This window comes from Schistocerca serialis, chromosome 6 (genome assembly GCF_023864345.2).
Source record: "Schistocerca serialis cubense isolate TAMUIC-IGC-003099 chromosome 6, iqSchSeri2.2, whole genome shotgun sequence".
NCBI classification, from domain to species: Eukaryota; Metazoa; Arthropoda; class Insecta; order Orthoptera; family Acrididae; genus Schistocerca; species Schistocerca serialis.
Genome location: NC_064643.1, coordinates 134086366 through 134101046, shown reverse-complemented (window position 1 = coordinate 134101046; position 14681 = coordinate 134086366).

Genomic DNA, 14681 nt, shown 5'->3' with positions numbered 1-14681 from the left:
TCACAAAAATCTTCGCTGCTCAAGCTACTGCAATACAGCGAGCGCCACTACTGCCAGCTAAATAAAAGATTCAAACTACTGAAGGCACTAACTACTGATAGGGATAGTTTGCAAATGAAAGATATTAATAGAGAACAAACAATGTATTTACCTTGATATCATCATATATAAATATAGCAGTTCATGACAAATTTCAAAACTCCGCCACCTCTCTCCCCACATCCACCACTGCTGGTGGCTCACCTCCAACTGCGCAACGCTACGCGCTGTTCACAGCCAGCTGCCTAACACTACAATGGCGAGTATTACAACAATGCAAAGCAACCACAGACTGCACACAGCACAGCCAGTGATTTTCATACAGAGGTGGCGTTACCAATAAAAAAACCTAAACAGCCTACTTACATAAAGAAAACATAAACAGCCTACTTACATAAAGAAAACATAAACAGCCTACTTACAAAATGAAAGAGGAAGCCGCCTGGTAGAATTTTGCACAGAGCACAACTTAATCATGGCTAACACTTGGTTCAAGAACCATAAAAGAAGGTTGTATACATGGAAGAATCCTGGAGATACTAAAAGGTATCAGATAGATTATGTAATGGTAAGACAGAGATTTAGGGACCAGGTTTTAAATTGTAAGACATTTCCAGGGGCAGATGTGGACTCTGACCACAATCTATTGGTTATGAACTGTAGATTAAAACTGAAGAAACTGCAAAAAGGTGGGAATTTAAGGAGATGAGACCTGGATAAACTGAGTAAACCAGAGGTTGTACAGAGTTTCAGGGAGAGCATAATGGAACAGTTGACAAGAATGGGGGAAAGAAATACAGTAGAAGAAGAATGGGTAGCTTTGAGGGTTGAAGTAGTGAAGACAGCAGAGGATCAAGTAGGTAAAAAGACGAGGGCTGGTAGAAATCCTTGGGTGACAGAAGAAATATTGAATTTAATTGATGAAAGGAGAAAATATAAAAATGCAGTAAATGAAGCAGGCAAAAACGAATACAAACGTCTCAAAAATGAGATTGACAGGAAGTGCAAAATGGCTAAGCAGGGATGGCTAGAGGACAAATGTAAGGATGTAGAGGCTTATCTCACTAGGGGTAAGATAGATACTGCCTACAGGAAAGTTAAAGAGACCTTTGGAGATAAGAGAACGACTTGTATGAATACCAAGAGCTCAGATGGGAACCCAGTTCTAAGCAAAGAAGGGAAAACAGAAAGGTGGAAGGAGTATATAGAGGATCTATACAAGGACGATGTACTGGAGGACAATATTATGGAAGTGGAAGAGGATGTAGATGAAGATGAAATGGGAGATACGATACTGCGTGAAGAGTTTGACAGAGCTCTGAAACACCTAAGTCGAAACAAGGTCCCGGGAGTAGACAACATTCCATCAGAACTACTGACAGCCTCGGGAGAGCCAGTCCTGACAAAACTCTACCATCTGGTGAGCAAAATGTATGAGACAGCGAAATACCCTCAGACTTCAAGAAGAATATAATAATTCCAATCCCAAGGAAAGCAGGCGTTGACAGATGTGAAAATTACCGAACTATCAATTTAATAAGTCACGGCTGCAAAATACTAACGCGAATTCTTTACAGACGAATGGAAAAACTGGTAGAAGCCGACCTTGGGGAAGATCAGTTTGGATTCCGTAGAAATATGGGAACACGTGAGGCAATACTGACCCTACGACTTATTTTAGAAGCTAGATTAAGAAAAGGCAAACATACGTTTCTAGCATTTGTGGACTTAGAGAAAGCTTTTGACAATGTTGACTGGAATACTCTCTTTCAAATTCTGAAGGTGGCAGGGATAAAATACAGGGAGCGATAGGCTATTTACAATATGTACAGAAACCAGATGGCAGTTATGAGTCGAGGGACATGAAAGGGAAACAGTGGTTGGGAAGGGAGTGAGACAAGGTTGTAGCCTCTCCCCGATGTTGTTCAATCTCTATATTGAGCAAGCAGTAAAGGAAACAAAAGAAAAATTCGGAGTAGGTATCAAAATCCATGGAGAAGAAATAAAAACTTTGAGGTTCGCCGATGACATCGTAATTCTGTCAGAGACAGCAAAGAACCTGGAAGAGCAGCTGAACGGAATGGACAGTGTCTTGAAAGGAGGATATAAGATGAACATCAACAAAAGCAAAACGAGGATAATGGAATGTAGTCGAATTACGTCGGGTGATGCTGAGGGAATTAGATTAGAAAATGAGACACTTAAAGCAGTAAAGGAGATTTTCTATTTGGGGAGAAAAATAACTGATGATGGTCGAAGTAAAGGGGATATAAAATGTATACTGGCAATGGCAAGGAAAGCGTTTCTGAAGAAGAGAAATTTGTTAACATCGAGTATAGATTTAAGTGTCAGGAAGTCGTTTCTGAAAGTATATGTATGGAGTGAAGCCATGTATGGAAGTGAAACATGGACGATAACTAGTTTGGACAAGATGAGAATAGAAGCTTTCGAAATGTGGTGCTACAGAAGAATGCTGAAGATTAGATGGGTAGATCACATAACTAATGAGGAGGTACTGAATAGAATTGGGGAGGAGTTTGTGGCACAAGTTGACTAGAAGAAGGGATCGGTTGGTGGGACATGTTCTGAAGCATCAAGGGATCACCAATTTAGTATTGGAGGGCAGCGTGGAGGTTAAAAATTGCAGAGGGAGACCAAGAGATGAATACACTAAGCAGATTCAGAGGGATGTAGGCTGCAGTACGTACTGGGAGATGAAGAAGCTTGCACAGGATAGGGTAGCGTGGGGAGCTGCATCAAACCAGTCTCAGGACTGAAGACCACAACAACAGCAATATTAAACGCCACAGAGCCACGCTAGTAGCTTACAAAGTTTGAATTTTAATTATATTATTTAACTTAAGTGCAATTTTAATTTATTTGCGAAAGTTAAAAGATTAATTGTAGTTTTCATTCAGTTCTTGTGTTTGCCGCATAACGGCTTTTATCCCAGCTACGTAAATTCACAAAGATTAACTCACTACGAAATGATAAGTGATAAATATGGGGCACAATAATATTTCTCTACGCGAACCCATGACATTAAAGAAGTATTAATTCCATTGAGAAATTGCAATGCAAAAAAAAACCTGAGATGTTTTGTTACATGCGAGCTAGTACGGTGCTTCACACCGCTCCTTACGTGTTTCATATTGCTGGCATTAAACCTTCATACACTCCTGGAAATGGAAAAAAGAACACATTGACACCGGTGTGTCAGACCCACCATACTTGCTCCGGACACTACGAGAGGGCTGTACAAGCAATGATCACACGCACGGCACAGCGGACACACCAGGAACCGCGGTGTTGGCCGTCGAATGGCGCTAGCTGCGCAGCATTTGTGCACCGCCGCCGTCAGTGTCAGCCAGTTTGCCGTGGCATACGGAGCTCCATCGCAGTCTTTAACACTGGTAGCATGCCGCGACAGCGTGGACGTGAACCGTATGTGCAGTTGACGGACTTTGAGCGAGGGCGTATAGTCTGCACGTGGGAGGCCGGGTGGACGTACCGCCGAATTGCTCAACACGTGGGGCGTGAGGTCTCCACAGTACATCGATGTTGTCGCCAGTGGTCGGCGGAATGTGCACGTGCCCGTCGACTTGGGACCGGACTGCAGCGACGCACGGATGCACGCCAAGACCGTAGGATCCTACGCAGTGCCGTAGGGGACCACACCGCCACTTCCCAGCAAATTAGGGACACTGTTGCTCCTGGGGTATCGGCGAGGACCATTCGCAACCGTCTCCATGAAGCTGGGCTACGGTCCCGCACACCGTTAGGCCGTCTTCCGCTCACGCCCCAACATCGTGCAGCCCGCCTCCAGTGGTGTCGCGACAGGCGTGAATGGAGGGACGAATGGAGACGTGTCGTCTTCAGCGATGAGAGTCGCTTCTGCCTTGGTGCCAATGATGGTCGTATGCGTGTTTGGCGCCGTGTAGGTGAGCGCCACAATCAGGACTGCATACGACCGAGGCACACAGGGCCAACACCCGGCATCATGGTGTGGGGAGCGATCTCCTACACTGGCCGTACACTACTGGTGATCGTCGAGGGGACACTGAATAGTGCACGGTACATCCAAACCGTCATCGAACCCATCGTTCTACCATTCCTAGACCGGCAAGGGAACTTGCTGTTCCAACAGGACAATGCACGTCCGCATGTATCGCGTGCCACCCAACGTGCTCTAGAAGGTGTAAGTCAACTACCCTGGCCAGCAAGATCTCCGGATCTGTCCCCCATTGAGCATGTTTGGGACTGGATGAAGCGCCGTCTCACGCGGTCTGCACGTCCAGCACAAACGCTGGTCCAACTGAGGCGCCAGGTGGAAATGGCATGGCAAGCCGTTCCACAGGACTACATCCAGCATCTCTATGATCGTCTCCATGGGAGAATAGCAGCCTGCATTGCTGCGAAAGGTGGATATACACTGTACTAGTGCCGACATTGTGCATGCTCTGTTGCCTGTGTCTATGTGCCTGTGGGTCTGTCAGTGTGATCATGTGATGTATCTGACCCCAGGAATGTGTCAATAATGTTTCCCCTTCCTGGGACAATGAATTCACGGTGTTCTTATTTCAGTTTCCAGGAGTGTATAATATTTCCTTAAAAAGTCTGTGTAATTTGCCCGTTATAAGTTGTGTTGTCTCTTTAGTGTGTGTGCCATCATTTGATGTGTAACTATAAGTATATGTGCCTACAAATCGCACAGTTTAATGAACTGCAGATGTGCACACAAACCACACGATCTGATGTAGAGAACAGAGCACAATACACATAATAAAAACAAAACAGCTCCCAGGGGACATGACGCTTCCGCGCGGGATTAGCCGAGCGGTCTTTCGCGCTGCAGTAATGGACTGTGCGGCTGATCCCGGCGGAGGTTCGAGTGCTCCCTCGGGCATGGGTGTGTGCGTTTGTCCTTAAGATAATTTAGGTTAAGTAGTGTGTAAGCTTAGGGACTGATGACCTTAGCAGTTAAGTCCCATAAGATTTGACACACATTTGAACATTTTTTGACCTCACGCTACAACCGTGTAACTCCACCCATAGTTTGGTAATGACCTCGTTTCGGTGTGGAAAGAGTGAAATACTTTCTACAGGTATGCCATATCACACCGAAGCGTCTCACTGATTATCTCGTAGCTCTAACAAATTACAGGGATTTTTATTGCTACGTTTCGCGCACTGTTCCAGGTAGCCCCAGACATTTCTTTGCAAATCGAGACCGGACGATGTAGCTGGCAGATGCGGTACGGTGCCTGATTGTTCGTCAAACCTCGAACATGTACGTGCAACCTTGTGATCACGACTATTGCCATGCTGGAAGATGTGCGTGTTTGCAACATACATATAATGATGGCTAGAATAAACTGCCCTCGTGGTTTGCAAGAAAGATGAAGTAAACACTTGTTTCAAGTTCACAGTAGCCTGCAACAGTGGCCCAAATCGTGGCTCGAAAAACATCCACAAAACATTAAAGAACCACCTCTAGTCTGAACTATAAGGCGCAGGAAAAGGAAAAAGATGAAAAAAGTAAGCTAACTTAAATATTTCAAAAGTAATCGCCATAACTTCAGACATTTCTCCCACAGCGAGACAAGACGGTCAGCTCCTTCATGGAAAAATGTTTGCAGTTACCTAAGGAACAATGATTGTATCCAGGGGTGCACCTCTTCGTCCAAAGAAAATCGTTGGCGACGAATATGTTTCGTCAGGTGTACAAGTAAATGGAAATCGCATGGAAGAGATCGGGACTTTATGGAGAATGCGTAAGCTCTTTCCAGCGAAGCTTCTGCCGACCCACATGTTGTCGAGGCTGTTTCGCTTAAGCTATAGAGGTTTCTTTACTCAAGTGATTTCCACATTCTGGGAACCCTGAAGAAAGACATTCGTGGCCGTCGATTTGCTTCGGATGTAGAGATTGCACGCCTGGGTACAATCATGGTTCCGTAGGCAAGCGCAAACATTTTACCATGGAGGAGCTAATTGTCTTTTATCTCAGTGGGATATTACTGCCTCAGAAAAAACTTATGCCCCTAGAAGTGCAGGAGAAAAGGAAAAGAAACTTACAAAATCGAGTCAAATTTATGTAGAACTTGGCAGTACGAGCCACTTGCATGAAGTTTCACCTCCTCTGGCCTGCATGCCTGCACTGATACTATTTCCAAGCGTGTCATACACTTGTTGTATCCTCTCTTCACGCAAGCTGATCCACTCCTACCTCAAAGAAATAACTCCCATTTGACTGTACAACAGGTTTTATTTCGCAATCTAGAATTCGACTCTAGGCCATTATCAAGTCTAACAACTGCAACAGATTAAGGCACAATAAAAGTACAGGTATCAGACAAGGTATCTGAACAGTAACAGGGCAAACAGTTAAATCAATGTATGGGCTGCATGATTTGTTGTCTTACTTAAGTATTATAAATCATTAGACTTGAGTAGAATCCTCGTCAAAACATGTATCTTCGGTCATATAAACCAATTTTGTCGAAATAAATGCGACAACATTTGTTTAATATTATAATTTAATGGCAATTAGCATAACGATATGGTTGTGAAAAAATTGACGACCAAATCACAGGTTTTAAACTTTGCCACACAGTGTTTAAGCAGCCACTGTCATGAACGTAAGTGAAAAAGTCGTTAAAGATCATCACAAAGGCGTCCCAATTTGCACCATGCAATCTGTGGTATGCCATGGGAACAGGTAGTGGACTCTTTATTATACAAGCTGGTTACATTATCTTTGAAGTGGGCAGAGGATGCCTGTGTTAACATAATATGGCGTGAAGATCCAACTATCCAGTCTGCACGTAAAAACGCCACTTACACCAACGTAATCAAAGATACATAAAAGTACAATCTTGCAAGAGTGAAATATTTGATATAGGGTGAATTATAAAATAAAGTTTTACATTGCCATGAATTACAACCTTGTTTGAAAATTATTGGTTAGCTACATAAAATAAATGGTCCCGAACATCGTTGGAATTTAACACCTTTTACATAAAAGCATCAGTGATTGTTATAAAAGACCAAGTGTATAATCGTACAAAATAGGGAAAAAAGGGGGGCAGTAGGGGTGGGGAGGGGGACTGGTGCATAGTGAACCAGGAAATGGTGCACATTAGTATTAACATCAATGAATCAGAGGTATTAAATAAACGAGGGGTGGTCAGATTAAGTTGGTGCAGTGAGGGGGGTGAGTGGTGGGAGGGGGGGGGGGGGGGGAAGGTGGGACAGCCAATGTTCACAATGCTTACAGTGTTACCTATATACACACACTTATAGTGCCATTTTATTTACACGGGTGTTTAAAAAGAACGGTAACCCTCTTACTGTAAGAAGATTAACAGCTGTAGTAAGTGTAATGGTTCAAATGGCTATGAGCACTGTGGAACTTAACATCTGAGGTCATCAGTCCCCTAGAACTTAGAACTACTTAAACCTAACTAACCTAAGGGCATCACACAGATCCATGCCCGAGGCAGAATTCGAACCTGCGACCCGAAGCTATCGCGCGGTTCGAGACTGAAGAGCTTAGAACCTCTCGGCCACAGCGACCGGCAGTAAGTGTAATAAATTTCAAAAATTTAAAACGTACAGGACAGGACAGTTCTTTATTATAAATATAAAATAAATACAAAATGTGTTACACAACACCAGTTGTCCTATTATTTTAAGTTACGTTGTTTTAAAATATAAAGAACAATCTCCACTTTTTAAGTGAAGTTTCATAGGGAGGTAACAATCTATTATTAAAAGGACTGTGAACAACAGACCACATTTAATTGTGGAAGGCGAACGACATCTGAAAGAAACTTGTTGGCTGGTGTGGGAGGGGTAGTCTGAATTAGTAGGTGAAGGTTATCATTGATCCTGATCAAATAGATAATAAGTAAAATCATTGATCCACAACTGTTGTCATTGATATCCTGGAAACTGGCAGTGGGATGGAGTTGAAATCGGAGATGGTCCCTCACATTTTCTATCAAGGAGACCGATTTGGGGATCTTGCTGGCCGTGGGAGTACAGTAATACGAATAGCCCGGACTTATGCGATAAGCGGGACGGAGAGATAAGTTGCATTCGCATAAATCGGGGTGCAATTTTGCATATAAATACATACGAATTATGTTCACTTGGAACCAGAGACTAAGGAAAACAATGTGACTTAGGAAAAAGTTTAATAAAATCTTCAACAAATCAAAAACTTATATTACGGTACAGTAATATGCATTGCAACAATGTAAACCGAAATTATTGTGAAGTAGAGGGCTTAAAAAATCTAACATCATCTGACGAGTCAGTTTTTTTCTTCTTATTCAAAATTCCTCGTAGCACGCTAATAAATTTTTTATTCTCCGTTTTGTAGAAGAAATGCACATTTCATTAGTCTCTTTTTTTTTAAATTTGTAAGTCGTTTTCAGTTGAACTGAGGCCTTCTGTCAAGTTTGCAACCGTCATGTCGAAAATCTAATTTTTGACGGCCAGAAACGTCACAATTAATAACATGTTCAGGGCTATTATGCCGTGGTCGAATGGGTTTCACTTTTAAACCCGACGTTTCGTCCCCTTCTGCGGAGGGCATTTTTAAAGGGCATAGTAGCTTCGTTGAATGTCCGATTCACAACAAAATCGGACATTAAACCCCCCTTGAAAATGTCCTCCGTAGATGGGGACACAACGGCGGATTTTAAAGTGAAACCCATTCGACCACGGCATAATAGCACGAAATATTTTTTAACTGTAACCGTCAGTTGATCTTCATAATAAACTGGGCTTTAAGAATCTAGTTGTTCAATGTTTTGCTCTTGCCCACGCACTTCTATGAGCTCATCAGTTGTCAACTCCTGATTGCGTGAATCCGGTAGTTCTTGAATGTCGTCGCCATCTAAATTTAATCGTCTGACTACGTCGACCATTTATTCAATCACATTATCTATCTGATCAGAATCTGGTGCTGATTCCCCCTGGACTTCAGTGGTGACCAAAAAAAAAAAAAAAGAATGCAGATTTTTCCAGGCGCCATTTATAGTTTTTGTGAAATTTCATCCCAAGATTGTCCAATAATCCTCACGGCATTGAAAACATCGAATTGTTTCCAAAATTCATTAACAGACAGCTCGTTGTTTTGTCTCATAGTTTCATCTTGATGCCCAAACCATCGTCTCGTGTAGTAAGCTTTAAATGTTTGAATGACCCCCAGGTCCATCGGTTGAACCATGCTGGTTGTTTTCGGTGGCAAAAATGCAACTTCCTCATTTATTCCGAAATTAATTGGCAATAACGTTCGACCTCAGATATGAAGTGACGACCAAACCAGTTTTCAAGAAGGGAAGCTGTCACCCCAGCTTCATCATTCGACTTCCAAGTCACGGGCAATGCAGCTTTAGGGGCATTTTTAAAGCTCTTGGACTGTGATATGGATGATGCTAGCAGTGACAAAGATGAAGGAAGAAACTGAATGAAATTCGGTAACGGTGTGCTACCTCAAAAAAGCAGAAGTCCGAATAAAGTATATCGCCGCTGGACATAACGACTGACAAAATACCATGAACATTTGTGGTGAAAGCGTCAAAAACGCAAAGGAAAGCACATATGCTGTAGATGACGCAGTACCAACTTATTCAAAGCAAAGATAAGTTATCCATAGAAATTTGAAAGATAAAAGTAACAAATTTGCATGTGACTTCACCAGGCAGGAAAATCATGCGAGGCAAACTATGGAACCCATGATTTAAATCCTCGACTCACCAGAGCTGCATAGACACCTGATAACTAGTCGCAAACTTTAGTCAGAGGTTACATTGGTTTCCTCACATACCGGCAGATGTGCAGTCTATATAACAGCTTTTTTGGACGCTTCAGTGTTTGTAAGACGCCTATCTGTGTTCATGAGGAACCACGTGTGGCGATCTCCTAAGCGTGGTCCGTTGTAAGTTTTGTAATGGGGAATTGGGGATGTCAGGCTGTTAATTCCTTGTATATTTTATTCCATTTCACGGTGGTTCCCGTTCTTCTAACGGAGGACCTTTGTCCTTTTATGTAGTTCGTCCTCTACGAGAGGTTTTTGGCAGACCTAGAATTGAAGAAGATATTCTCTTGCATGCCATATACCAGGGATGCACTATTTTAATATGTTTTAACCTGCTTTAAACTTAATTATGCATCTTTTGTGGACTCACATTTGAATGCACGTGTAGGGTTTTTCTCAGAATTTCTGTTGGTTCTATTCAGCTTTGATTATCTTAATCACGTGGATAGGTATTACTATTCATTAAAATTTTGCAGATGCATTGAAGATGGGACATACGTCCTGAAATCGGGTAGTGGTTTCCTTTTTAGAAATAATTTTTACAACTTAAGCAAAGTATCACTGATAGTGAATAACAGTTGTGGTTGTTCTGTCAAGAGAAATGTGTTATTAGAAATGGCTCTGAGCACTATGGGACTTAACTTCTAAGGTCATCAGTCCCCTAGAACTTAGAACTACTTAAACCTAACTAACCTAAGGACATCACACACATCCATGCCCGAGGCAGGATTCGAACCTGCGACCGTAGCGGCCACGCGGTCTCAGACTGTAGCGCCTTTAACCGCTTGGCCACACCGGCTGGCTGTGTTATCAGAAAATCTAGCTTCGAAAACATACAAATGACGGACATTAATAAAATTTATAACGTTAACGGATAAAGCATAACACCGGTGACAATGCATTCTGGAAAATGAAATCCATCAAGTAAAAATGAAGAAAGGAACTATTTCATTCAATATAAAGTAAACAATGGAAGATTAAATCATGAGCAAGTAAAAAGAGAAAACAGCGGACGAATGAACAAATTTACAGAACTTGTCATTGATGAGTCGCACATGAATCAAAATCCAGTTTCTAAAATAAATTTAAATATTGCAGATGTGTATTACACGTTCGGGAGCTGGAAGCAAAGAGAAGCTTCTTAGCACTAATTCTAATTATAAAATGAATTAAAGAAATTGCAACTAATATCTGTCACAGTCCCCCTTCTTGCCGTATCTCTACCATACAAAACGAATGACCCTAGGAATTTTTTCATGGCAGCGAGTTTACTTGTAGAAGAAGTGGGGCTCTGTTTTCCTCGTAAGATTTTCGCATCAGTGTTTATGTAGTGCAGTAGCGATAGGAGCTGAAGCGTGACGTCTGCTGTATATCACTCAAGTGATTGCTCACGTTGTGCATCAGTTATCGTGAAGTTTTCAAAACAGCACGCGTATATCTGGGCCCATAGCTGCCGCTGTTTACGATTTTGAAAACACATAGTGATTTTTAAGAGACACAAAATTAAAAGCTCAGATAGCCAGAGATTATTTTTGGTCTTACACTCCAATTTTTGGACAGGAAAATGGTGTCTGCGAAGGAATCATTTTTGTGTCGTATTATGATTATGAGAGAGACAGTTCAAATGAAGCAGGTTGCTGGCAGCAGTTGCTGTTGCTGTTGCAGTTGCAGTTGCTGTTGCTGTTGAATATAGTTTAAGTGCTTGGTTTAGTAATCCCAGGTCTGCGAAGGGACGTTGGTTGGATGTGCGGTTCTCTAAATTTGCCTGGAATTAACGCATGTCACGGCTACTGGGTGAATATTTTGCTTAATTTTTATACATTGCCTCATAAACAGTTCCAGAACATGGCAGAGAGTAAAAGTGTGCGAAATAAATCACATCTTATTTTCAGATCGATGGAGCGAGAAAGCTTGTGGGTGCAAAACATGCCAAATTGAGCTTGTTGATTTGTTTTGGTACGTGTATACGCCATTTGGCTTGGCAACGGATTGAAAATCAAGCAATTTTACACATAGTACTTTATTGGGATTATGGCCTTTGATGTCTACCAGGGTATCCGTGCGAAATTTCCGCAATTTTACAGTTTTAACTAATGACAATATTTGGAATAAATGTGGGTATGAAGAGAAAACGTCTTTAAAAATGAACTGAACGAAGTGAAATAATAATAATCATGAATTTATGATACATCCTTGTGTATACATTTCCGTGCACATAATTTTGGCCGGCCGGAGTGGCCGAGCGGTTCTAGGCGCTACTGTCAGGAACCGCGCGACCGCTACGGTCGCAGGTTCGAAGCCTGCCTCAGGCATGGATGTGTGTGATGTCCTTAGGTTAGTTAGGGTTACATAGTTCTAAGTTCTAGGGGTCTGATGGACTCAGAAGTTAAGTCCCATAGTGCTCAGAGCCATTTGAACATAATTTTGAAAAATATTCTTTAAAAACATTAAAATACCTCGGTGTAAACTATATTTGATTAAAGAACGGAATCTTCGTGTACTTTTTGTTTTTCATTTTCTTTAAGGTATACAAAAATATTAGTTAATTCAGTTACCCTTGAAAATGCTACATACCATTGTCCCTGATTAAATATGGGATTTAGTAAATACAATCCTGCTCTTTGAAGACTTGCCCTATGATTGCAAGTGCAATCTTAATACTGCCTTCTTGTCAATAGAAAAATAAATAAATAAAACGTGCTTGGAACAAATGGGGCCAAGTTTATCAATGGTATTACAACAGTTTCTCGGTGTCAATCAACTGAGTATTGATTGTAAACAGGAGACCAACGCGATAATGTCGCACTTTTATAGTTGTAAATAGTGGCAGCATTTGGAGTAAGTGTAGTCGCTCGTATAAGGGTAGTTGGCGGCAATGACAAATACGTTTCTCATTTCGGAAAGTATATTCATTTAGAAAAGTCAATTTTTACGACGGGCAGAGATGATGGACTGCCACAGCCGTCACGTATATTATGTATAATGATGCTGTACACAAATTATACAGTTAATAAGTTTTTGAAAACAAATAAAACGGTATTTGTAATAAAATAAAATGAAAAGGGAGTCTCTTATTCGTGATTAGTAAGCTTCGTAAAATATAGGTATGAAACTGGCCATTCATGATGGCCGTTTGCCTATAATAGATAAAGGTCTCTTTTAGGTTAAAATTTTTCACAATTAGTAAGTTTTAGCTTGAAAATGATATGCAATGTCAGAATCTGGTTAAAAAACCTTTCTAACGATATCTCGTTCATCCGTGTACAATTAGTATGTGTTGAGAAAAAAGGGATGTTGAGTTGAAAAATAATATGTGTGATTCATGGCAACAGAAGGTTATTTGTTAGAAACTGCACATACAACATGATTATTTACGACGTTAAAATAAAGTGTACACCAATTGAATGTCTACTCATTTACCATATGGGCTGTGTCTAATGTAATTGGGTCGATTACTAGAATGCCAGAGTCATAAATAAACTTTACACGCTCTGAACTGTTCTTTATTAATAACTGATGTTACATTTGTGGGTATTAAGGACTATGAGGGATTTCACATGTCATTTACCCTAACCTAGTTCATTTTAATTTTGTGGTGCTTTCTGTATGACTGTCCACATACTGGAGGCAAGAAGTGCTCCAGAATTTGTCACACCGACCGTGTGGATTCCGTTGTTGTTGCAAGGACGCCCATTTCCTGACTCAGGATACATGACGTGCAGCACAGCCGAGCAAACAAAATGTGTGTTCTCTCAGGTGCTAGTCGCATAGAGCCATTGAGACCCTGCACGGCGTTGAGTATGATACTCCAGAACCCATCGATTCCAGATCCAGTCATGAGATCGCAACCAACGCGAGCACCAATATAGCGTAACTATAATCACTCCCAATCCTGGCACTATCAAATTACGGCATGTGCTTGTAGACATTTTTCCTTTTTGCACGTGACATAACACAATTTTCTCAGGAACAACAAACATTAAAATGCGGTTTCTGAACAGGAAACGCGCTTCTTAAAGTTACCTTATATACAGAGAGCATACGGCGTTGCTCCTACCTCCTTTGCGCCTTTTTGCTGTAATGATAATCACTTGCAAAACCAAATATGTAGTATAATTCATGCCAATTTGACTTCGTTGCCCGCTGCCTTCACAGTGTTGCATTTTTAATGGGCACCAGTGAACTTACCAAAAATTGTTTCAACCATCAAAAGTACCTATCACTGGCTGCGTGATACGTGCTCCAAACACTAACACAATTTTTCAAAAACGAAGAAGACGACTTGGCGAAATAGTGGACTACTGGTAGTTAGACCTACAAATAACGCCAGTGTCTCTCAACCCATCTAATTCAAAATGCGGCGCAAATCTTTTTTCCCTCTTCTACGGTTTCTTGTCACGACTAAATAATCCACAACTCGTTGGAAGAGCCTCATCTGATAGCCCCCCTCCCCTCCTCCCCCCCCCCCCCTCCCGCTGCGTTCTCCCCAATGAAACACCAATTCAGAGTCCTGACATGATATTCTTCCATACCAGTTAACGTACAGCGATATCCATATTTGTCACACAAGTCGTTACTCCTGCTATAGACTAAAAAGCACTATAACACTGTAATAAAGTATTAATCAGTAAGACTTATCTTTCGGTGAGTTCTGCAGCTAACTTCTAGGCGCCAGGCAGACGTAGACTGACACTATCGAAGTTCGTTGAACGTATCTAGTACCAAATACGAAGTGAATGAAAACTATGAAAGCACGATATTTTCCAACAGCGCTCTTAAATCGACGATATCAGGAAATTATTTACAGCACTGT